This window comes from Mastomys coucha, unplaced genomic scaffold (assembly GCF_008632895.1).
Source record: "Mastomys coucha isolate ucsf_1 unplaced genomic scaffold, UCSF_Mcou_1 pScaffold5, whole genome shotgun sequence".
Classification (NCBI taxonomy): Eukaryota; Metazoa; Chordata; class Mammalia; order Rodentia; family Muridae; genus Mastomys; species Mastomys coucha.
This window is the reverse complement of record NW_022196911.1, coordinates 22554150-22577439: the sequence shown is the minus strand read 5'-3', so window position 1 is coordinate 22577439 and position 23290 is coordinate 22554150. Positions and strand designations below refer to the sequence as shown.

Genomic DNA, 23290 nt, shown 5'->3' with positions numbered 1-23290 from the left:
GTGGCAGCTGCAGCTCCCCACACATTCCTCTGTTGAGGGACATCTGGGTGCTTTCCAGCTTCTAGCTATTATAAATAAGGCTTCTATGAACGTAATGGAGGATGTGTCCTTATTACATGGTGGAGCATCTTCTAGGTATATTCCCAGGAGTGGTATAGCTGGGTCCTCAGGTAGTACTATGTCCAATTTTCTGAGGAATAATCAAACTGATTTCCAGAGTGGTTGTACCAGCTTGCAATCCCACCAGCAATGAAGAAGTGTTCCTCTTTTTCCACAACCTCGACAGTGTCTGCAGAATGGCTAAGATGAAAAAACGTAACCAGTGTATTGTATTTGTCTTCTCTGTGCTATATGGTGGTGGACAGGCTCTCTTTTGAATTACTATTAGGCTCACAAAACTCTTCATTTCTTGTTTGATTTCAGGCTGAGGATTCCTTAGAGCTCTATTTCTGTAGCTTGTGATGCTCACATCCTGCCATATCCTCATTATTTCCTCAGCCTTTTGCAAGAGTTCTTTTGTCCTTCAATCAGCTTGTTCCTGTCCTCTTTGAGTTCAGAAACTTGCTTCTCTTTCTCTTCTTTGACCTTGTTGAATAGTCTTCGGATTGTATTTTGAGTTGTGTGTCGTGAATTTCATTCAAATTGAATGTCAAAGGTAAAACTAGTATTGTACTATTGATTTGGAATGGGAGTATTCTGCCAGTGCTTGTCATATTGCTTTGGATCCAGCTTGTCAGTTGTGTGGCTTTCGGTCAGGAGACTGTGATTTCAATGTAGGATGTTATGCTTAAGGGTTAAGAATCTAGGATTGGGGAGGTACTGGGGAACAACATCCTACTAGATCCAGCTCTGGTCTAGGCAAGTAAAAAGAGTGTGAAATGAATGTGGCTGTGTTTAGCAGGTATAGGGTGGACTAATAGCTAGCTATGTGGCAATCTGCCTGAAACAGTGTGGGAGGAATAGTTGAGGGGGTGGAGTGGAAAATAGGATAGAGTTACAGGAAGTGCCTAGCCTTGGCAAAGTTAGAGCTGAAGTATAATCTGAAGCCAAATCAATCATTGTAGAAGTGGCTCTTCAAAGCCCTAAGGACTCGAAGCTCTGAGGGACTGAAAAAATACCTCTCCTGAGGGACCTTGAGTATCCTCATGCTTTGGGAATCAGAAGCTGAGCAAACATACCTGTGTCTTACAAAGACTTGTAAACTCTCCACTGCTGTAGGAGCCATGTGCCATGTCCTGGGAAAGTCACCAGAATCAGTGCAGAGGTGATAACTACAGAGCTGTGGCCCTAGAACCTCCCAATCAGAGGAGCTGCAGAGCTGGTATACATGCAGAAATGGAGCAGGATTGTGAGCAGTTTCTCTGTTGTTCATAATGATGGCACTCATTTTGCCATGAATATCTTACATTGTGGGTAAGTTTTAGGTCTTATGAAGTAGGGTTTATCTTAATTGTTTTATTCACCTGTTTGACAGAATATTATGTTAAACATAATCTCTCAGTATTGAATATATGTATTGATGTTTCAAACAGATTTTTTTCTGTTTTAGATACAACAAAGCATTTCTAATTTAAGTTAAAGAATCTTTTTCAACTTCTGTGTTCTAACACAAACTTATTGAAGAAGGTGACATTTAGAGTGTGTGGATTCTCTTCCTAAAAAAATCCTGTCTGTTTGCAGCCCCATAGGAGGAACAACAATATGAAATAACCAGTATCCTCAAAGCTCCCAGGGACTAAACCACCTACCAAAGAGTACACATGGTGGGACTCAAGGCTCCAGCTGCATATGTAGCAGAGGATGGCCTAATTGGTCATCAATGGGAGGAGAGGCCCTTGGTCCTGTGAAGGCTCAATGCCCCAGTGTAGGGGAATGCCAGGGCCAGGAAGTGGGAGAGGGGGTTAGTAAGCAGAGGGAGCAGGGAGGGAATAGGGGTTTTTGGGTTTTTGTTTTTTTTCCACAAGGGAAACCGGGTTATCTTTTAAAATGTAAATAAAGAAAATATTTAATAAAAAAATCCTGTTTGTAATTAACCACATGAGATCTACTAAAGATGTCATTAGCTCACCACATGTACTTTTAGAAACTCCACAGGTATGGTTGTAAGCATTTTACACATAACTGTAAAATGTTACCATTAATTTTTTATCTGAGATATATCACTCTATTTCTATTATTATCATTATTATTATTATTATTATTATTATTATTATTTATTTTCTTTATTTACATTTCAGATGTTATCCCCTTTCCCGGTTTTCCCCGCTCCCAGAAACCCCCTATTCCATCCTCCTTACCCGTTTCTATGAGGGTGTTCCTCCACCCACCCACCCATTCCCACCTTCCTGCCCTCAATTGCCCTACACTGAGGCATCTATCAAGACTTCATAGGACCAAGGACCTCTCCTTCCATTGATGCCTGACAAGGCCATCCTCTGCTATATATGCAGCTGGAGCCATGTGTACTCCTTAATTGATGGCTTAGTCTCTTGGACATCTGGGGATCTGGCTGGTTGATATTGTTGTTCTTCGTATGGGGTTGAAAACCCCTTAAAAACTCCTTCAGTCCTTTCTCTAACTCCTCTATTGCGGACCCCGTGCTCAGGCCAATGGTTGGCTGCAAGCATCTGCCACTGTATTTGTAAGGCTCTGGCAGGGTCTCTCAGGAGACAGCCATATCAGGCTCCTTTCAGCATGTACTTCTTGGCATCCACAATAGTGTTTGGGTTTGGTAACTGTATATGGGATGAATCCCCAGGTGGGACAGTCTCTGGGTGGCCTTTCCGTCAGTCTTTGCTCTACACTTTATTTCTATATTTGCTCCTGTGAGTATTTTCTTTCCCTTCTAGTAAGGGGAACTTTGGTCTTCCTTCTTCTTGAGCTTTATGTAGTCTATTTTCTAAATGAAGTATTCATATTAATTTTTGCTCAATTGTTATTTTTTGAGACAATGTCTTTTAGCCCTGCCTGTGCTGGATATCAGTATATAGACCACGCTGTCAATTCATTGACAGAGGCCACCTGCCTCTGCCACCACAGTGCAGACATTAAAAGCCTGAGCAGTCATTCTCAACTCTCCCTCACTCTTCTTCTCCCCCTGCCTTACCCAGTTTCAGCCTCCAGCCTTTCTCTACAGCTCTAATGCCCCACTTACTTCTCATACAAACAGCTAATAGCATAGTTGTAGAGATTCCTTCTCCATGGTAGATTGCATTTTTAGGGGGCAAGTGAGAAATGGACAAACATTTACACATCCTGTGGCACCCACAACACAGCAATTAACAGTTGAGAACACAGTGATCCACTTTCATAGCCAGTGGATAAGATGTGTGGGTTATCCCAACATTTTTCTATTTGTTGAATATGACTGTCCTCTTCCACTGAAATCGCTGAAGCATTTATATAATGGTATGGTTTCATTCCCTGTAGCACACTGCCTTGTCTAGAATTTCTGAGTCTCACTGTTTTTGTATCACTTGTCAAACTTGTGAGTGGAATCAACACCTCCTGAACATTTCTCAGTATTTCACAATGATCTTCATGCACACTCACAGGTAGGTTTAAGCTCTACATGAGCATGTACATCTTGTCTTGTTCCAAGATTATCTCTTTAAAGTTTCATGATATTTGTATGGATTGGCTCACCTGAAATTAATCTGGAGGTATTTCTTAAACCATTTGCTTGAGTTTTATTTCATGATGAATTTTCTGGTTTATCTATAGTACCAGCATTGTTTAAAGAATTTAACTATGATTTCAAACAGAGTAGTCATTGAGCGACTTTTAGAGTGGAATTTCTGGGGGAACACAAGCCGTAAGGACATCATAAAGTGTTCAGAATTTGCCCATGGGCAGCACTGTTTTGGGGTTCAGTAGAACATGACTGCTTAATTGGGTCTAATTCTTTGTTCTGAGGCATGTGTAGAAATAGCCCAGTTTGGGTGCTGTCTCTCAATGACAGTTTTGTAGATACAATTTTATTCATCTCCCTGTAGTCTGCTTTCTTTCACTTCCTTGAATGCAGTAAAGAATGCAGGCTCTTCTCCAAGGTTCCCTAAGCCTAGGCATTCTGTTTGTTTTGAGCCCTTTTTACAAGACCAGGTACTACTATGGCAGTAAGCCTGGAACAGTGAAAAATCAACAATCTTCCCTAATTTAGTTAACTCATATTTTCTCTAATACTAATTTTCTGGTGTACATAAAATTTGGAAGAAATAATTGGGGTCACCATATGTTACATGAGGGTAATTTCCTGGGAGATGCAAAATGCATATGAATGTGTTGGCTTCCAGCACTAACATTAAAGAGAGGGTTCTTCTGGAAATAGGAGTTAGAAATAAATAGATAGGAAGAGATGGAAGGAGATAGGAGAGAGTGGCCACAGAAATACCTACCCACGTGGAAGGGTAAAAATTAGACAGCAGACCTTACTGTTCAGCCATCTTGAATTTAATCAATCTCTTTGTTCCCCCAACAGGTAAAATACCTGGGGCATAAACCACTCCCCCCAAAATATGTCCGTGTGATAGTCCAATCAGCGACTTCCTTGTTACTCTGTGGAGGTGGAACTTTCAAACGTAACTAGAACCAGGTTGGGGGTGTGGCGAATAGCAGGAGATGGGCAGAGAGGTGTGGCTATCAGAGGCAGGTCTCAAACCAGGAGGGTTATATGCATGTACTTATCTAAACTGGGGACTAAGAATAGAACCAAATATGGATGCCATTAAGTCCATCTTATAAACTAATGGGCTTTATTGGGGTTAGTTAATAGTTAGTTTATGGGGAAGGAGCCATGTACAACAACAAAAGGAACTCAAAGATAATTACTATCATGAAACTCTAACCTAGCAGTTGTTATAGTTTATGCACAGTGGACACCTGGAGCATACTGCACACCTGCAGCCATACCCACAGTTTCTAAGCAGCATGATTGGTGTGAGTCTCTTCATGGGAGTTAAACACAATGAATCCTGTCAGATTGAGGGATGTTCTTGATAGTATTTATAGTGATTTATTTCCTGTCTTAATCAGCTTCTTATCAGTATGGAATGTTTCAGTCTCTAGAAAATGGTTACACAAGAGCACATTCTTGAGCTTCTCCCTTTTGTATTCATCATGAAATATTTGACACTAAAAGAGCTATGGCATTCATCTCAACAATATTATTTTATGAAAGTTCTCCTTCATACTGATCTATAAAAATGTTGCTCAATAGAGTCAGCTGTCTTCCAAGAAGTTCACTTGCCCACTGAAGCTCCTCCTCTACGGTATCTTCCATTTTCAGAACTTTTCACAGTGTAAACTATTAATATTTTCTAAGATTTGATTGGTACATAACGGGTTTCACAAGTTCCTTCTGTTCACAATGACACTCTAGTGTTAAGCCTCTAGTTGTCCATAAGGACATAGTTCATATAAACCCCATGCCACATTATTTACTATGGACTCTTTTCTCCATGGTATGAATTTTCTGATCTTTTCATAGAATGGATGGTAGTTGAAGACTTTATCATATGCCATACATTTGAAAGACTTCTCACCTCTATGACTTTCTGATGCAATCTAAGATATGAGACAGTGGTAAAGGATTTCTCACATTCTCTATATTGGTAAGGTTTCCCTCCTGTATCAATTATCTGATCTGTTTTAAGAAATAAGGGATTGGTAAAGAATTTCTCATATTTATTGCATTTCTAAGATTTTTTTCCTTCTGTGGGAATTCTCTCATGGCTTCTAAGACCTGAACCAACTGAAAGCACTTCTCACATTCAGTACATTTATAAGGCTTCTCACCTGTATAAATTGTTTGATGTCTCCTAAGCTTTCTGGATAAAGTTTTTGCCAAATTAATTGCATTTATAAGGTTTATAATTTATATGAAAGTTCTGATGCAATCTAAGAGCTGAACTAATGTTAAAGGATTTCTCACATTCACTGCATTTATAAGACTTCTCTCCTGTATGGATTGTCTAATGTCTCTTAAGTTTTTGTTTCTTGATAAATTCTTTGGAACATTTATTACATTTGGAATTTTTCTCCCCCTGCATGTGTTAGCATCAGGGCATCCAAAGCCTGTGGTGATGCATGGCGGGTCCACAGACCTGTTGCCAGGGCAACAGCCACCATATTCCCAGAATCCATTTGGCTCACCTCCCACCTTTACCTGAAGCCACTATGGCAGAACCCATATATATATACACAGGGAACATTCCTCCATTTCTCTCTCTCCCCTCTCTTTCCACGCTACTGCCCCCTCTTCCCTCTCAATTAAACCTCTTACACGTAGAACTGTTTAGGCCTAGAGCGTGGTATGTTCTGATGCGACCCGCTGTTCTAACACATCAGCATGTATTCCTGATGTTTTCTAATGCCTGAGAAGCAAAAGAAGGATTCTGTACTCATTAAATTTGCAAGTTTTCTTTCTAGTGTAGATTCTGTAGTGTCTTTTAATGTCTGATGAATAATAAGAGCACTTACCACATTCTGCATATTTATTAGGATTTTTCATAATGCATGTTGTTATTTAGTTGCAAGCTCCTGAGTTATGACATGCAAAAGGTCTTACCACATTCTATACATTTATATGGTTTCTCTTCTGTGTGTGTTGCTTTATGTGTACTAAGGTTTGATTATGGCTTAAAGTCTTTTCCACATTTCCAGCAGTAGTACAGTTTCTATCCACTGTGAATTCATTTCATTATGTGTTTATGTTTAGAATCAAAGCTTTATCAGTCTCTGTAATCTTATGTATTTCCTTTCTAGTGTTGATTTGTATGTTTGGCCTAATAATGATGTTATTATCAAAGTAATACATGCCACAAAGTCAGCATGCAACAGATTTCATGTTAGTAATTTACTGAGGAGGGGATATGCAGAGGCTTCCTTTTGTGAGGGTGGAGGGAAGAAGGGATCAGAGGGAGAATGGATTGGCCTTTTAGAAGTTCATGATAAGCAACTTGTGGTGGCATTGGAAATGGTCTCATTTTCACAGATTGTGATGAGATCCTGCTGTGCTAACTCCCTTGAGCAGGTGGTAGAGAGAGACCTGGTTGCTAACTTTCCTCTCTTTTGTTGAGAAGAGGAGGAACCAGGAGGGGGTAATGTTGAAAATGAAATGAGGGCTCTATCCTCTGTAAACAACTTGCTATTTTCTGGAATCAGGTCATATGGTAGTTGTGAACTTCAGAGCCTGTGACTAGTGGTTGGTAGTTCTGTAACAATGGATTGTTTGATCAGAGATTTTTTTGGAATTTGGTGTTGGAGAAATGCAGAGAAGTAATTGATAAAACAGAGTATGATTAGGAAAAGGAAGAAAATGGGAGGGCCAGAAAGGGTGATATCTACTTCCATATGGGATTTTCAAAAGCCCAGGGTTTAGAGGCATCGAGATGTAATATAAGTTGGGTTTTTGTTTTTTGTATATCTGATTGGTTGACACAGAAGCAACATTCATTTTGGAGGAAGAGAAAAAGGTTACCTTTTTCAGCTATAAGGAGATATAGTCACCATCAGTTTTGGAGTACCACCATAAACAGGGAATCAGTTTGTCCTTGAAAAGTTAGTATAGTTTGTGCCACCTGATGGAGCTTCTGGATGAACTGGGAATTAAACTGATGATACAAAATCAAGGAAGTGGTCTATCCTGCTGTCCTAGGGAGGACACCTCCAGTTATTGTGAAAGCAAGAAGCTAGGTTTGAATAATAATGAACAGCTAGTTAGTCCATGATTAGAATCAGTAGGGGCTCTTCTCATTTTATCCTGGTCAACTACTCCAATGCAACCTCCTGACCAACTAGAAGATAGGCAATAGAAGACATGAGTATCACAAAATATCATGTAGTCAATACAATGGGGCTGAGATATAGGATTATGATTTTATTGCAAACTAGAAGATTTAACACCCCTACAGAATGAGTACCAGATGCCTTCAAACAGCCATGCAAAAGAGGATGATGTGAAAAGGGAAGGTAAGGAGTCATGGCAACACTAGGGAACATAGTCTTGTTGGGGTTGATAGGTAGGAAGGGAAATTATTTTGAAGGGAGTAAAAGACTTGAGGTGACATAGGTGAATCCAGTGATGGAGGACATCAAGCTTAGCAGTTGTGGATGCTACAAGAATTATATTGAAAATACCCTACCATTTAGGGTAAAGGGTAAGAACATTGTTTGGAAGGAAAAGGAAGGACCTGATCTCCAATGTTGACTGGGGATGGGCAGGATTTAGCATGTATCCAGGGTAGAAAGAGATCAGTAGTGATCCCCTGTCATAGGAGGGAGCAGAAATGACAGAGTAGGGGAGTGAGTAGGTGACTGGGGAGAGTGAGTATTGGGGCAACAGATTAGGAGGAGTCATAACCATGGGAATCTGTTTGTGAGCTCAATGGCAAAATAGAAAGTGGTTGCTTGGGGAGAGACCATAGCCTGTAAAGGGCCAATGGCAAGAGCTTTAGCCATCCAAGGTGAGTTCTTAGGACAGATCGACCAGTGGGATTTTTAAGGTACAGTTAGTTCCTTCTATCTTGCCAGGAAACTGGGAGTAGGATATGGATATAATAAGGGATGTTCAGAGCTTTAGATAGAGTTTGAGAAATACAGGAGGTGAATTCAAGACCATCGCCTGTCTGGAGGGAGGTACAGACTCCAAAGCCAGGAATGATCTCTCTGAGGGGGAGTTCACAGACTTAGTCCTTTTGATGGTGGTACGAAATGGCTCTACTCACCATGAGAAGGTATACACATGACCAGGAAATACCTACCATATTTGACAGTGGGCATGTGACATAAAGTCATCAGTTGTTCCTGGGGAGAAAGCCTTTGGCCTCCTGGGTTAATAAGATTAAAGCTTTAGAATAACTTATAAATGAAAATACAAAAATTACTGTTACACAGACTGAAGAATTTAGACAAGCCTTTAAAAGACTTATAAATGAAAATAACAATACTGAGACACAAACATAGGAATTTTAACAAGAACCTACTGAGCTACTGCATGTTGAAACTAAAGGGGAGCAGTCTGAGTCACTATATACAAAGCCTAAAATAAGCTTTCACTGATTTTTTTTTTTGCAAAGATTGACTTCAGCTATAAGTAGAACAGTATCAGATTCAGAAGTCACACAAATATCAATTGACTTTTTGGCTTTTGAAAATGCCAATCCAATATGCAATAAAGTGATTAGACATTTAGAGACAAGATCATCACCAACAGAAGAATGGATTAGAAATACAACTAATGTTGGATCTCATTTTTATGATTTTATTCTGATAGGAGAAGTAATTTCTCAACAGTTTAAGAAAAGTTAAAATGTTAAATGTTTTAATTGTGGTAAGCAAGGTCTTTTGAAATGGGATTTTAGGCAGAGCATTCCTGGACACAATACTTTTCCTAGAGATAAAAAATTAAAGATCTATCCAAAGGTTTCTGAGTTGATTCTGCAAAGAAAAAAAATGAGACTTCAGTAATTAGCAGGAATAGACCAAGTAGAAATTTCGTACCCTTCACTAATGTTGAAATTGCCTCATTATGTGCAGCCAATGTACACTGGCAAAGAGCTTAAAATAATTTTTTTGGGAGAAGTTAATAACAAATAGCCCAAAAGCAAGATACTTCAATTTATAAAAAGAAGTAATTGAATTATCAGTCATATAGTTAAAGGGATACCAAATTCTGGATCCCCTACATTCTGTACTGATGGAAATAAATCAGGGAAGGCAGGTTATCAGTCAAGGTATTCCTAGGGCTTCTAAAGGTACAAATGTGCCCCATCTTTAATTGGTGTTTAACTGATTGTTGTAAAGTCGTTAATTTTTCTCTGTTTTGAGGCCACTCCTCAACCCAGATGAAACCATCCATGCAAGGAGTAAGGTATTTAACAGCAGCCCTTAGAATTGAGGGTGCCTTTGATATTGATATTTTGGGTTCTGCCTCTTATTGGAGGCATTCTCCCTATTCTCCACTGGCAAGGACCACATTTAAATCTTAAAATATAACTCTACCCAGCAAAGTTGTGGCAACAGTAACTACTGGGGGGGGGGGTCTAATGGTCCCTTTGTACCATCTGGGTCCTCCCATTTATAAAAATCTTGGGCAAAAAAGGCTCAGGGGAGACTACCAACTCCCATCAGGAACCTCATCCCATCTTAGGATAGTCTTTTCTGCCCCTGTGTCTGTCTAGACATTTAAAACTTTTACTGTCAAGTTTTATTGAAAGTTGAAGGTTGTTTTTCTCTAGTATGTTAATGACTGACTTTTGTTCGTTTTTCCATCTTACTGCTGGGATTGAGTGTTGCCATGCTAGGAGTTTAAAGGTGGAAGGGGTCTACCTTCTTTATTCCTTTTGGATTTGCAGTCCTATTTCCAATGTGAGCCTTTCATGTAGCTGGAACAGATGGATTTAGGAAGTTTAAGGGCAGCTCTATCATTTTGGGGGAATCTCCCATCCAGTGTCTGGTCTCTCCATATTTAAAACATGTGGAGTTAAAATGACTGTGTCGCAGCTACAAAGGCTTGAGTGAGAGAGACAGGGCCTTGTATGAGGCAGTCCCAAAGTCATTGGATCCATTTATTGTAATGTTCATATTCTAGTCTTTGGCATACCTGTGTTCCAGGTTCATTCCATCTCAGATAAGAATTTTTTAGGACCATCTCTTTCGCTTCAGGGGCTGTGTTTTTCTGTCTAAACTGACTTGCACCCTTAGTATAAAGTCCAGGAGAATTTGGTTAGTGTTTGTTTTAGCAAGTTTAGTGAAAAGTCCTCTTCAGACCCTATGGATGAGGGAGTTAAATGACTACAAAATACACATCCTCATCAACATCATCAACCAGTGTTCTAGGGAAAAGTAAATATCCACATATAAAAAAATGAAACTAGGTCCAAACCAATGAATTACTGAAACTTGGCTTGTGTAATTACAATATTGCATAGAAAGGGTAATAACTGAAAGTATGAAGAAACACCCTACATAATTGAGAAGTTTAACAGTATCTATTTCACAGTAGAATACATAAGTACCCAGATTTTACCAAGAAGGTAAAAATGATGCAAGGCAAATAATAGTATAACCATTAAATAACAAAAGACCATTCACAAATCAGGTAAGACAGCCAAAATATAAGTAACACATGCTCCTTGTAGTGGTTTGAATATTTTTGTCCCAGGAAGTGGCACCAATAGGAGGTGTGACCTTGCTGGAGTAAATGTGGCCCTGTTGGAGTAGGTGTGTTACTGTGGGTGTGGGCTTTAAGACCCTTTTAATAGCTGCCTGGAAGCCAGTCTTCTCCTAGCAGCCTTCAGATGAAGATGTAGAACTCTCAGTTTCTCCTGAACCATATCTGCCTGGGTGCTGGAATACTCCCCCTTCATGATAATGGACTGAACCTCTGAACCTGTAAGACAGCCCTGATTCAATGTTGTCCTTATAAGAGTTGCCTTGGTCATGGTGTCTCTTCACAGCAGTAAAATCCTAATTAAGACACCGACATTGTCCCATTTCAGAATTTCGTTCATCATAAGCTCTTGATGTTTTCAAATATTTGAGCATTGCTAATGGTTTTCATAAATTTCTCATAGTCATAATGAATTCTCTACTATGGACCCTTGAGTAGACAGGGACAGAGAATGGATAATAAGGACAAAGCTTGCATAAAACACATGCCACATTATTTCCTATGAAATCTTTTCTCCCTAGTATGAATATTGAAATGTTTTCTTAGACATGAGAGGACAAAAAACTAGACCTCAGAAATTGCATTTGTAAGGTTTTTCTTCTGCATGAATTCTTTGATGTGCTTCAAATTTGGCTTTCTGGATAAAAAATCCTTATCTTGACTACATTCATAAGGTTTCTCTTCTGAATGAATTCCTGTGTGAATTCTAAGAGATGATCCAACAGTAAAGAATTTCTCACATTTGTTACATTGTATGGTTTCTCTCCTATATGAATTCTCCAATATATGTAAAGAGATGAGGCACTTATAAAGGACTTATCATTCCCAGCACTTGGGAGGCAGAGACAGGTGGATTTCAGACTTTGAGGCCAGCCTTGGCTGCAGAGTGAGTTCCAGGACAGCCAGGGCCATCCAGAAAAACCCTGTTTCGAAAAACAAAAACAAAAACAAAAACAAAAAAAGGACTTATCACATTTATAACATCTGTAAAGGTTTCTCTCCTGTGTGCATTTGCTAAAATGTTTTCTTGTTTTTTAATCATAGAGGAGTTTATTTAAAAACAGTTCATTGGCATGCATGTAATTCTGACATTTATTAACAACAAATCAAGCATACTAATGAGAAATATGTGTACGATTATTTTTACATAAAGAATTACATTGCAGCCTAATATCTGATACTGTAAAGCATAGACCATCTTTGTAGGTTCTCAGAGTTTGTCAATATTTTGATTTTCTTTTTTATTTATTGGATATTTTCTTTATTCACATTCAAACGTTTCCCCTTTCCAAGTTTGCCCTTCAGAAACCCCCTATCCCATCCCCTCTCCCCCTGCCTCTATGAGGGTGCTCCCCCACCCACCCACCCACTCCTGTCTTCCCTCCCTGACAGTGGGCATCGAAACCCTCAGGACCAAGGTCCTCTCCTCCCACTGATGCCCAACAAGGCCATCCTCTACCACATAGGCATCCAGAGCCATGGGTCCCTCCCTGCCTTTGGTTGGTGGTCCAGTCCATGGGAGCTTCGAGGGGTCCCGCCTGTTGACACTGTTGTTCCCTCCATGGGGCTGCAAACCCCCTCAGCTCCAATAGTCCCTTCTCCAACTCCTCCATCAGGGACCACACACTCAATCCAATGATTGGCTGCAACCATCCTCCTCTGTATTGTCAGGCTCTGACAGGACCTCTCAGGAGACAGCCATATCAGGCTTCTGTTAGCAAGCACTTCCTGACATCCAAAATAGTGTCCGGGTTTGGAGGCTGTATATAGGATGGATCCCCAAGTGGGGCAGTCTCTGAGTGGCCTTTCTTTCATTCTCTGATCCTCACTTTGTCTCCATATTTCCTCCTGTATTTTGTTGATCCTTCTAAAAAGCATTGAAGCATCCACATTTTGGTCTTCCTTCTTCTTGGGCTTTATATGGTCTGTGAATTGAATCTTAGGAATTCTGAACTTTTGGGCTAATATCCACTTATCAATGAGTATATCATGTGTGTTCTTTTGTGAATGGGTTACCTCGCTCAGGATCATATTTTCTAGTTCCATCCATTTGCCTAAAAATTTCAAGAAGTTATTGTTTTTAATAGCTGAGTAGTATTCCATTGTGTTTGCCTCACATTTTCTCTATCCATTCCTCTGGTGAGGAACATCTAGGTTGTTTCCAGCTTCTGGCTATTATGAATATGGCTACTATAAACATAGTGGATTATGTGTTCTTATTACATGTTGAAGCATCTTCTGGGTATATGTCCAGGAGTGGTGTAGTCCTCAGGTAGTACTATGTCCAACTTTCTGAAGAACCACCTGATTTCCAGAGAGGTTGTACCAGCTTGCAGTCCCACCAGTAATGGAGGTGTGTTCCTCTTTCTCCACATCCTTGCCACCATCTGCTGTCACCTTTGTTTTTGATCTTAGCCATTCTGACTTGTGTGAATCTCAGGGTCATTTTCATTTGCATTTCCCTGATGACTTAGGATGTTGAACATTTCTTTAAGTGCTTCTCAGCCATTCAAGTTTCCTCAGTTGAAAATTCTGTTTATCTCTGTTCCCCACTTTTAATAGGGTTATTTGGTTCTATGGAATCTAACTACTTGTATTCTTTGTATCTATTGGATATTAACCCTCTATTGGATGTAGGATTGGTAAAGAACTTTTCGCAATCTGTTGTTTGCCATTTTGTCCTATTGACAGTGTCCTTTGCCTTACAGAAGCTTTGAAATTTTATGAGGCCCCATTTGTTGATTCTGGATCTTAGAGCATAAGCCATTAGTGTTCTGTTCAGGAACTTTTCCCCTGTGCCCTTGAGTTCCAGACTTTTCCCACTTTCTCTTCTATTAGATTCAGTGTATCTGGTGTTATGTGGATGTCATTGATCCACTTGGACTTGAGCATTGTACAGGGAGATGAGAATGGATCAATTCGCATTCTTCTACATGTTGACTGCCAATTGAACCAACACCATTTGTTGAAAATACTATCTTTTTTTCCACTGAATGGTTTTAGCTCCTTTGTCAAAGATCAAGTGACCATAGGTGTATAGGTTCATTTCTGGGTCTTCAATTCTATTCCATGGATCTACCTGCCTACCTCTGTACCGATATCATGCATTTTTTATCACTATTGCTCTGTAATACAGATTGAGGTCAGGGATGGTGATTCCCTCAGATGTTCTTTTATTGTTGAAAATAGGTTATGTTATCCTGGGTTTTTATTATTTCAAATGAATTTGAGAATTGCTCTTTCTAACTCTATGAAAAGTTGAGTTGGAATTTTGATAGGGATTGCATTGAATCTGTAGATTGCTTTCGGCAAGATGGCCATTTTTACTGTGTTAATCTTGCCAATCCATGAGCATAGGAGATCTTTCCATCTTCTGAAGTCATCTTCTTCTTCCTCAGCCCTTTTATCCTTTGAGTATAGGAAGGCTACTGTTTTGTTTGAGTTTATTTTATATTTAGCCACTGAAGTTGTTTATCAGTTGTAGGAGTTTACCAGTAGAATTTTTGGAGTCACTTAAGTATAATATATCATCTGCAAATAGTGATATTTTGACTTCTTGCATTCCTATTTGTATCCCTTTAACCTTTTGTTGTCTCCTTGCTCTAGCTATAATTTCAAGGACTATTGAATAGATAAGAAGAGAGAAGGCAGCCTTGTCTTGTCCCTGATTTTTGTGGAATTGCTTTAAGTTTCTCTCCATTTAGTTTGATGTTGACTACTGGTTTGCTGTATATTGTGTTTACTATATTTATGCATAGGCCTTGAATTCCTGATCTTTCCAAGACTTTTAACAAGAAGGGATGTTGAATTTTGTAAAATGCTTTTTCAGCATCTATTGAAATGATCATGTGTTTTTTTTTCCTTTGAATTTGTTTATGTAGTGGATTATGTTGATGGATTTCCATATATTGATCCATCTCTGCATCCCTGGGATAAAGCCTACTTGATCATGGTGAATGATTGTTTTGATGTGTTCTTGGATTCAGGTGGCAAGAATTATTTTTGAATCAATATTCATAAGGGAAATTGGTCTGAAGTTCTCTTTCTTTGTTGGGTCTTTGTGTGGTTTTGGTATCAGTGTAATTGTGGCTTCATAGAATGAACTGGGTAGTGTTCCTTCTGTTTCTATTTTGAGGAATAGGCTGAAGAGTATTGGTCTGATAGAACTCTGCACTAAGTCCATCTGGTCCTGGGCTTCTTTTGGTTGGGAGACTTTTGATGACTGCTTCTATTTCTTCATGAGTTATGGAACTGTTTAGATTGTTTATCTGATCCTGACTTGACTCTGGTATTTAGTATCTGTCTAGAAAAATTTCCATTTCATCCAGATTTTCCAGTTGTGTTGTGTGTAGGCTTTTGTAGTAGGATCTGATTTTTTTTTTAATTTCCTCAGTTTCTGTTGTTTTGTCTCCCTTTTCATTTCTGATTTTGTTATTTGGATACTGCCCTCCGGTTAGTCGGATTAAGGGTTTATCTGTCTTGTTGGTTTTCTCAAAGATCCAGGCTCCTGGTTTTGTTGATTCTTTGTATAGTTCTCTTTGTTTCTACTTGGTTGATTTCAGCTCTGAGTTTGATTATTTCCTGCTGTCTACTCCTCTAGCTGTATTTTCCTCTTTTTCTTGTAGAGTTTTCAGGTGTGTTGTCTCTAGTGTATGCTCTCTCCAATTTCTTTTTTGAGGCAAACACAACTATGACTTTTCCTCTAAGCACTGCTTTCCTTGTGTCCCATAAGTTTGGATTTGTTGTACCTTCATTTTCATTAAATTCTAAAAAGTCTTTAATTTTTTTCTTTCTTTATTCCTTGACGAAGTTATCATTGAATAATGCATTGTTCAGCTTCCTGTATGTGTGGACTTTCTGGTTTTTTTTTTTTTTTTTTTTTTTTTTTTTTGCTATTGAAGACCAGCCTTAATCCATAGCGGTCTGATAGAAGGCATGGGATTATTTCATCTTCTTCTTCTTCTTCTTCTTCTATCTGTTGAGGTCTTTTTTGTGACTGATTATATGGTCAGTTTTGGAGAAGGTACCATGAGGTGCTGAGAAGAAGGTATATTCTTTGATTTAGGATAAAATGTTCTGTCTGTTAAATCCATTTGGTCTATAAATTGTTAGTTTCACTGTGTCTGTGTTTAGTTGTGTTTCCCTGAATTGATGAGAGTGGGGTGTTGGAGTCCCCGACTACTATTGTGTGAGGTGCAATGTGTGCTTTGAACTTTAGTAAAGTTTCTTTTATGAGTATGGGTGCCCTTGCATTTGGAGCATAGATGTTTAGAATTGAGAATTCTTCTTGGTAGATTTTTCCTTTGATGAGTTTGAAGTGTTCTTCCTTATCCTTTTTGATAACTTTTGGTTAAAAGTTGATTTTATCTGATATTAGAATGGCTACTACAGTTTGTTTGTTGGGACCATTTGCTAGGAAAATTGTTTTCCAGCCCTTTAATATGAGGTGTCTGTCTTTGACACTGAGGTGCATTTCCTGTATACATCAAAATGCTAGGTCCTGTTTATGTATCCAGTCTGTTAGTCTTTTTATTGGGGAATTGAATCCATTGATGTTAAAAATATTGAGGAATAGTGATTGTTGCTTCCTGTTATTTTTGATGTTATTTCTATGTTTGTGTGGCTATCTGCTTTTGGGTTTATTTAAATAAGATTACTTTCTTGCTTTCCCTCCTTGTGTTGGCATTTTCCATCTACTGTCCTTTATAAAGACTAGATTTGTGGAAAGATATTGTGTAAATTTGGTTTTGTCGTGGAATATCTTGGTTTCTCCATCTATAGTAATTGAGATTTTTTCTGGGTATAGTAGTCTGGGCTGGCATTTCTATTCTCTTAGGGTCAGTATGACATCTACCCAGGATCTTCTAGTTTTCATAATTTCTAGTGAGAAATCTGGTGTAATTCTAATAGGTCTGCCTTTATATATGACTTGACCTTTTTTCCTTACTGCTTTTATTCCTCAGGTGTTAGCCACCCTCCTTACTGCTTTTAATATTCTTTGTTTAGTGCATTTGGTGTTTTGACTATATGAGAGGAGGAATTTCTTTTCTGTTCCAATCTATTTGGAGTTCTGTAGGCTTCTTATATGTTCATGGGCATCTCTTTCTTTAGGTTAGAGAAGTTTTCTTCTATAATTTTGTTGAAGATATTTACTGGCCCTTTAAGTTGGGGATCTTCACTCTCTTCTCTACCTTTTATCCTTATGTTTGGTCTTCTCATTGTGTTTTGGATTTCCTGGATGTTTTGGGTTAGGAGCTTTTTGCATTTCATATTTTCTTTGACTGTTGCATCAAATGTTTTCTGTTGTATCTTCTGCACTGGAGATTCTCTCTTCAATCTTTTGTGTTCTGTTGGTGATGCTTGCATCTATGACTCCTGATCTCTTTCCTAGGTTTTCTATCTACAGGGTTGTCTCCCTTTGTGATTTCTTTGTTGTTTCTATTTCCATTCTTAGATTCTGGATGGTTTTGTTCAATTCCTTCATCTGTTTGGTTGTGTTTTCCTGTAATTGTTTAAGGGATTTTTATATTTATCTGAGTTTGCTTGTATTTCTTTAAAGTAGTTATATATGTCCTTCTTAAAGTCTTTTATCATCATCATGAGATGTGATTTTAAATCAGAGGCTTACTTTTTGGCTGTATTGGGGTATCCAGGGCTCACTGTGGTTGGAGAACCTCATTCTTATGATGCCAAGTAGCCTTGATTTGTGCTGTTTATGCTCTTGCCCTTGCCTCCTGCCATCTGGTTATCTGTGTTGTTAGCTGGTCTTTCTGTCTCTGACTGTGGCTTGTCCATCCTACATGCCTGTTTGTCGGTACTCCTGGGAGACCAGCTCTCTCCAGGTGGAATCCAAATTCCTGGAAAGCTGTGGCACAGGATCACCTCCGATATGCTTCAAGAACCAGAAAGATTCTGTCTCTGGCTGTCCCTTGGTTCCTGTGTCTTGATGGCTCTGGGGGGTAGTCCCTCTTGGGCCAGGAATTTGAACAGAAGTTGTGGTCTTACCTCTAATCACAGGCATGTCCTTACTCCTGGTAGACCAGCTCTCTCCCAGCAGTATTTGGCTATGTAGGGCTATGGCACAGGAATGGCTCCAGGCGCAGACCCTCTAATGTTTTCTAATAGATGAGGTACTTATAATGGATTTGTCATGTTCATTACATGTATAATGTTTGCAATGTACACAGCTGGTTTTCAATATTACTTTGCTTAAGTATTTCCTCACCATGCTACCTTACCTAGCCTTTCAAAATATAATGTATATCCTGAGCTATTGTATACTAAAAATATGTGATGTGCTTTCTTGTTTTTGATTTTTACAGGGGAATTCAGTTAAGATTGCATGAATCTCTCAAGATAATTTTAAGTCTTCATGTTTCATGAACTATTTGCACTAGAAAAAAAGGGGGCATGAATTAGATTTACAACCTTGGAAAGGATTCTTCTTCTATTTCTTTCTTCATTACTTGTATTTTGTCTTACAAGTCTTTAACTTGCTTGGTTGGTGTAACTTCAAAATATTTTTTATTGTTTGTAGCTATTGTAAAAGGAATAATTTACCTAATTTCTTGCTTAGTTCATTTCTGATATATAAGTGGGATGGACAGATGGATGGATGGATAGATAGATATATGCGTGTATGCATACGTATATACATACGTACATACATACATACATTGAAGGTATTTATCAGATGTAGGAATTCCCTGGTAGAAATTTTGGTGTCATATACATATATATGTATATATGTATATTTATATATATATACATATATATGTATAAGTATATAAAGTGTATGTGTGTTTGTGTGTGAATTACTAGTAGTAGTAGTAGTAGTAGTAGTAGTATATCCTTTGGAGATAATGATACTTTGATTTCTTCCTTTTCAAGTTCTTTTTTCTTGATCTCATTCAGTTCTATTACTATTCTAACTAGAACTTAATATACTGCATTGAACATGTAAGGAAAGGACAGCCTTGACTTGTCCCTTATTTTAGTAGAATTGCTTCAAGTTTCTCTTCACTTAATTGCTTTTAAGTATAAGCTTGCTGTAAATTGTTTTCAGTATGTTTAATTATGTTCCTTGAGTCCCAAATCTATCCTTGACTTGCATAATGAATGGCTTGGATTATGTTAAAGGCTTCTAATGCAATGACAATACAGATTCTTTTTTTTTTTTTTTCAGTTTGTTTATAGACTGGATTACATTGACTGATTTTCTTAAATTGAACAGTTCCTGAATTTCTGTGATGAAGCCTACTTGGTCATGTTGAATGATCTTTTTGATGTGTTCCTGGTGTTGGTTTGCAAGTATTTTATTGCATATCTTTATTAATATATTTATTGCATATATTCTTAAGGAAACTGGTCTCTAATTCTGTCTTTTAAAATTTTTTGTGGTTTGGATAATAAGGTGACTGTAGCTTCATAAAATGAGTTGACAGTGTTCCTTCTGTTTCTATTTTATACAATAACTTGAGTAGTATTGCATAAGGACATTTTAGAAAGTCAATAGAATTGTATGCTAAAACTGTCTGGCCTTCAGCTTTTTTGTTTCGGATTCTCTTAGTGACTCTTTCTATTTCATGAGATGTATAGGCCAAGTGCTGGGATTAAAGGCCTGTGTTACCAGCCAGCGGTAACCATAGAAAAGGGCCCTCAAGCCAGGAGGGTTACAATCTGTGCCACCACTGCCCCACTGATTTAACTTTTATATATGGTATCTATTGAAAAATATTATCCATTTCATTTAGATTTTGCAATTTTTATAAGTTTTTAAGTGATGAGCTAATGATTTCTTTGGTTTCCTCATTATCTATTTTTATGCCTCCCTTTACATTTCTGTTTTGTTAATGGGATATTCTATCTCCATTTTTTAGTTAGTTTGGATACTGGTTTATCCTGTTGAGTTTCTCAAATAATGAACTCTTTTATTTATTCTTTGAATTGTCTTTTTTTTTTTCTATTTTATTGATTTTGGACCTCAATTTAATTATTCCCTGCAACCTATTCCCCTTGTGTGTAATTATTTCTTTTTTTTATAGACCTTATAGGTGTGCTGTTAAGTTGCTATTATAAAATATCTACAACTTTTTGATGTAGGCAGTGTCTGCTATAAACTGTCCTCTTATAACCACTTATATTGTGTCTCATAAATTCGGGTGTATTGTGTATTCAATTTCATTGAATTTTAGAAAGACTGTTTTTAAATATCTGCCTTGGAAACATGAAAATACAGAAACATTCTATATAGGATCTCTAGTAATATGAGAGAAAGTGGTCCCAACTGGATTATAGGAAATGATATTTTTAGAAGATGTGAAATATCTTTGAAATATGCTTGGGTTGTTGGAAGCAATTTTTTCATTTCAGGTTGGTTTTGAACTTTCATGAGCTCAGGTCAAGCCTAGTGGCTTACTGTCTCTTCCTCCTGCTTATTGATCCAGATGTAGAACTCTCAGCCACCTCTCCAGTACTACATCTGCCTACATACCACCATGCTTCCTTCCATAATAGTAGTTGACTAAACCTCTGAATATGTAAGCCAATTCCATTTAAATGTTTTCCTTTATCAGAGTTTCCACAGACATGGAGTCTCTTCACAGCAATCAACTCTAAGACAACATTCATCAGGGAGTTCCTTTCCTAAAACACAGTATTGTTGCCATCTATTTATCCTGCCTTCTGCATGGTACAAGTTAAGGTATGTACCAGAAAGCTTTTGTTAATCCTTCTGATCATCCACAAAAGGATATTTCATCAACAATAACAATAAACCTCTGCTGAGAGTGTCATTCTAGAGAATTGTTAGTTTACTAGTGGTAACAAATATAACTAGTAATTGGTTTTTAGATATTTTGAATAATGCACCAATCTCTATTACCTTTAATTGTATTCATTTTCCAGTGACTCTTTATATATGTGGTAAGTATGGTCAAGTCTTGAATCAAAGGCCCAAAGCATTTTGTCCATCAACATGTGAATACCTAAGAGAAGTCTTACACACATAATGATCTTGGGTATGATTTATGAATCCTCACAGTATACTTTTTTAACACATATGATACTATAGAAAATTATAATAAATGCTGATGTCATAACCATAAATATTACTGTCCTGACATACTAAACTTGAACAGTCATAAAAAGTTTGCATATTGGAGAAGGACTTTATGAATATAAAGTCTGACAAGTGCTTTCATTTCTGTTCAAACATCAAAGTTCAATAATGAATTCACACTAAACAACAATGCACAAAAGAAGAGACTGATAACTACTTTGATACTAAGTAAAACTTATGATAAAAACAAATCCATATTGGAAAGAAATTCTACCAATGCAGGAAATTCAACAACAGTGGGCTGTCTCCCAGAGAGAACATGACAGGGATAAACTCCTGGCATTCTCCAAAACTGAAATCCACCTACAATTAAATGTTTTCCTTTCTGAGTTGTATAGTGGTCATGGTGTCTCTTCACATAGACTCTTCTCCTAGTTGCCTATGAGGGAGTCTTCTGTTTGCCTTCAGAAAAAGATGTAGAACTGTCAGCTCCTCCAGACCCATGCCTGGCTGGCTACTGCTATGCTTCCTTCCATGTTGATAATGGACTGAACCTTCAAACATGTAAGACTGCACCTATTAAATGTCCTTTATAAAAGTTGTCTTGGTCTTGGTGTCTTTTCACAGCAATGGAAACCTTAACTGAGTCATACATGGACCAGTGTATCAGTCATAGATTTCCTTCTTGAGCTTGTGATCAATCTTTCCAGTTATCGACTTTTAGCCAGCTTCCAATGCCAGCTATATATTTCCTTTGTGGGATACCTCAATTGAACCAGAAATGCTTGTTACTTACAAAATAGTCTTGGAGCTATTGTGTTGATGGGTATGTCTTACCTAACAGGTTGGTGTTGCTGCAATAGGTGTCAGCATCTATGGACGTCCAGTGCTGATTCTTTTTGTGCAGTAGCCTTTTGATCAGTTTGAATGCTACATCTGCATCTCCAAGACATTTTTAGGCAATAACTAGTCTGCTGACTTCTCAGCATGTTCCCTAGGAATGTATAAAACCAAGTGATATTTTATTGCATTTTGATATAACTTATTATAAGAATTATCTGATTGAGCCATTCTTGTAGAGTATATTTTTTGAACTGAAGAATTATGTTTCCCAAATTATATAATATGGAAAAATATGCCTTCCTCATTTTCTTATTTGACCCATTAAGAGTGTCCTAAGTCATACTAGATCTTTGTAAGCATGGATACACTGTGATGAGTTAGTGTGGAGACATTACACATCCTTATCTTTCTTTTGAAAGTAGTCTTCAAATTTTGTAATAACAGGTTCAAGATGTTGGCTACTATCTTGATTATGCTGAGGTATGTTCCTTCTGTTCTCATATTCTTCAGCATTTTCACAGTGAGCTTATGTGATAATTTGCCCAAGGCCTTTCATTGGATATGTTGACATGGTTATGTGTCTCTCTCACTAATTGTACATATTTTGTGCTTGAGTTCTCTACTTTTCAGGTGTTGAAACAGTCTTGCATCCTTGACATAAAATCAACTTGAGTTCCCTTTCTGAATCCATTAGAGAGAATCTCTTTCTCAGTGTACATCTTTGCAACTGGTCTATGATTATTTTCTTTGTAAATATTTTTTAAAGATTTATTTATTATATGTAAGTACACTGTAGCTGTCTTTAGGCACACCAGAAGGGGGTGTCAGTCTCATTATGGATGGTTGTGAGCCACCATGTGATCACTGGGATTTGAACTCAGGACCTCATGAAGAGCAGTCAGTTCTCTTCCCTGCTGAGCTATCTCACCAGCCCTGTACATAATTATTGAGAATTGAAAATGATAAGATGATTTTCTAGAAACAAGTGAAAATCAAACTTTTATGCCATAAAACTAGGCCAGGCAATGAGCAAGTGGTGACACAGTCTAATTCCACTGACAATGTCTAAGGACTGAACATACTCAGCAATGAATCATCAAATTCTTTTAGAAAAACCTATAATAATCTTACAAACTAAATACTATAGAATACAGAATGAAAGGGCATGTTAGGTAGTTATAATAGAAATCTGCCCTTACCTTGATACAGAAAGAAGA

The 23290-nt window shown here is 37.9% G+C and overlaps 1 protein-coding gene across 2 annotated transcripts in view; it reads left to right on the top strand.

The window, feature by feature from the left end:
• The first annotated feature begins 1196 nt into the window (after positions 1–1196).
• LOC116077655 (zinc finger protein 883-like) overlaps positions 1197–23290 on the top strand; it is an 89323-nt gene continuing 67229 nt past the window's right edge. The window contains exons 1-2 of one of the 2 annotated variants that reach the window (XM_031352353.1): positions 1197–1413; positions 20746–20873. The gene's annotated coding sequence lies outside the window, so the exon portion shown is untranslated. The remainder of the gene's footprint in view (positions 1414–20745; positions 20874–23290) is intronic. The other variant, XM_031352354.1, reaches the window with a different exon arrangement.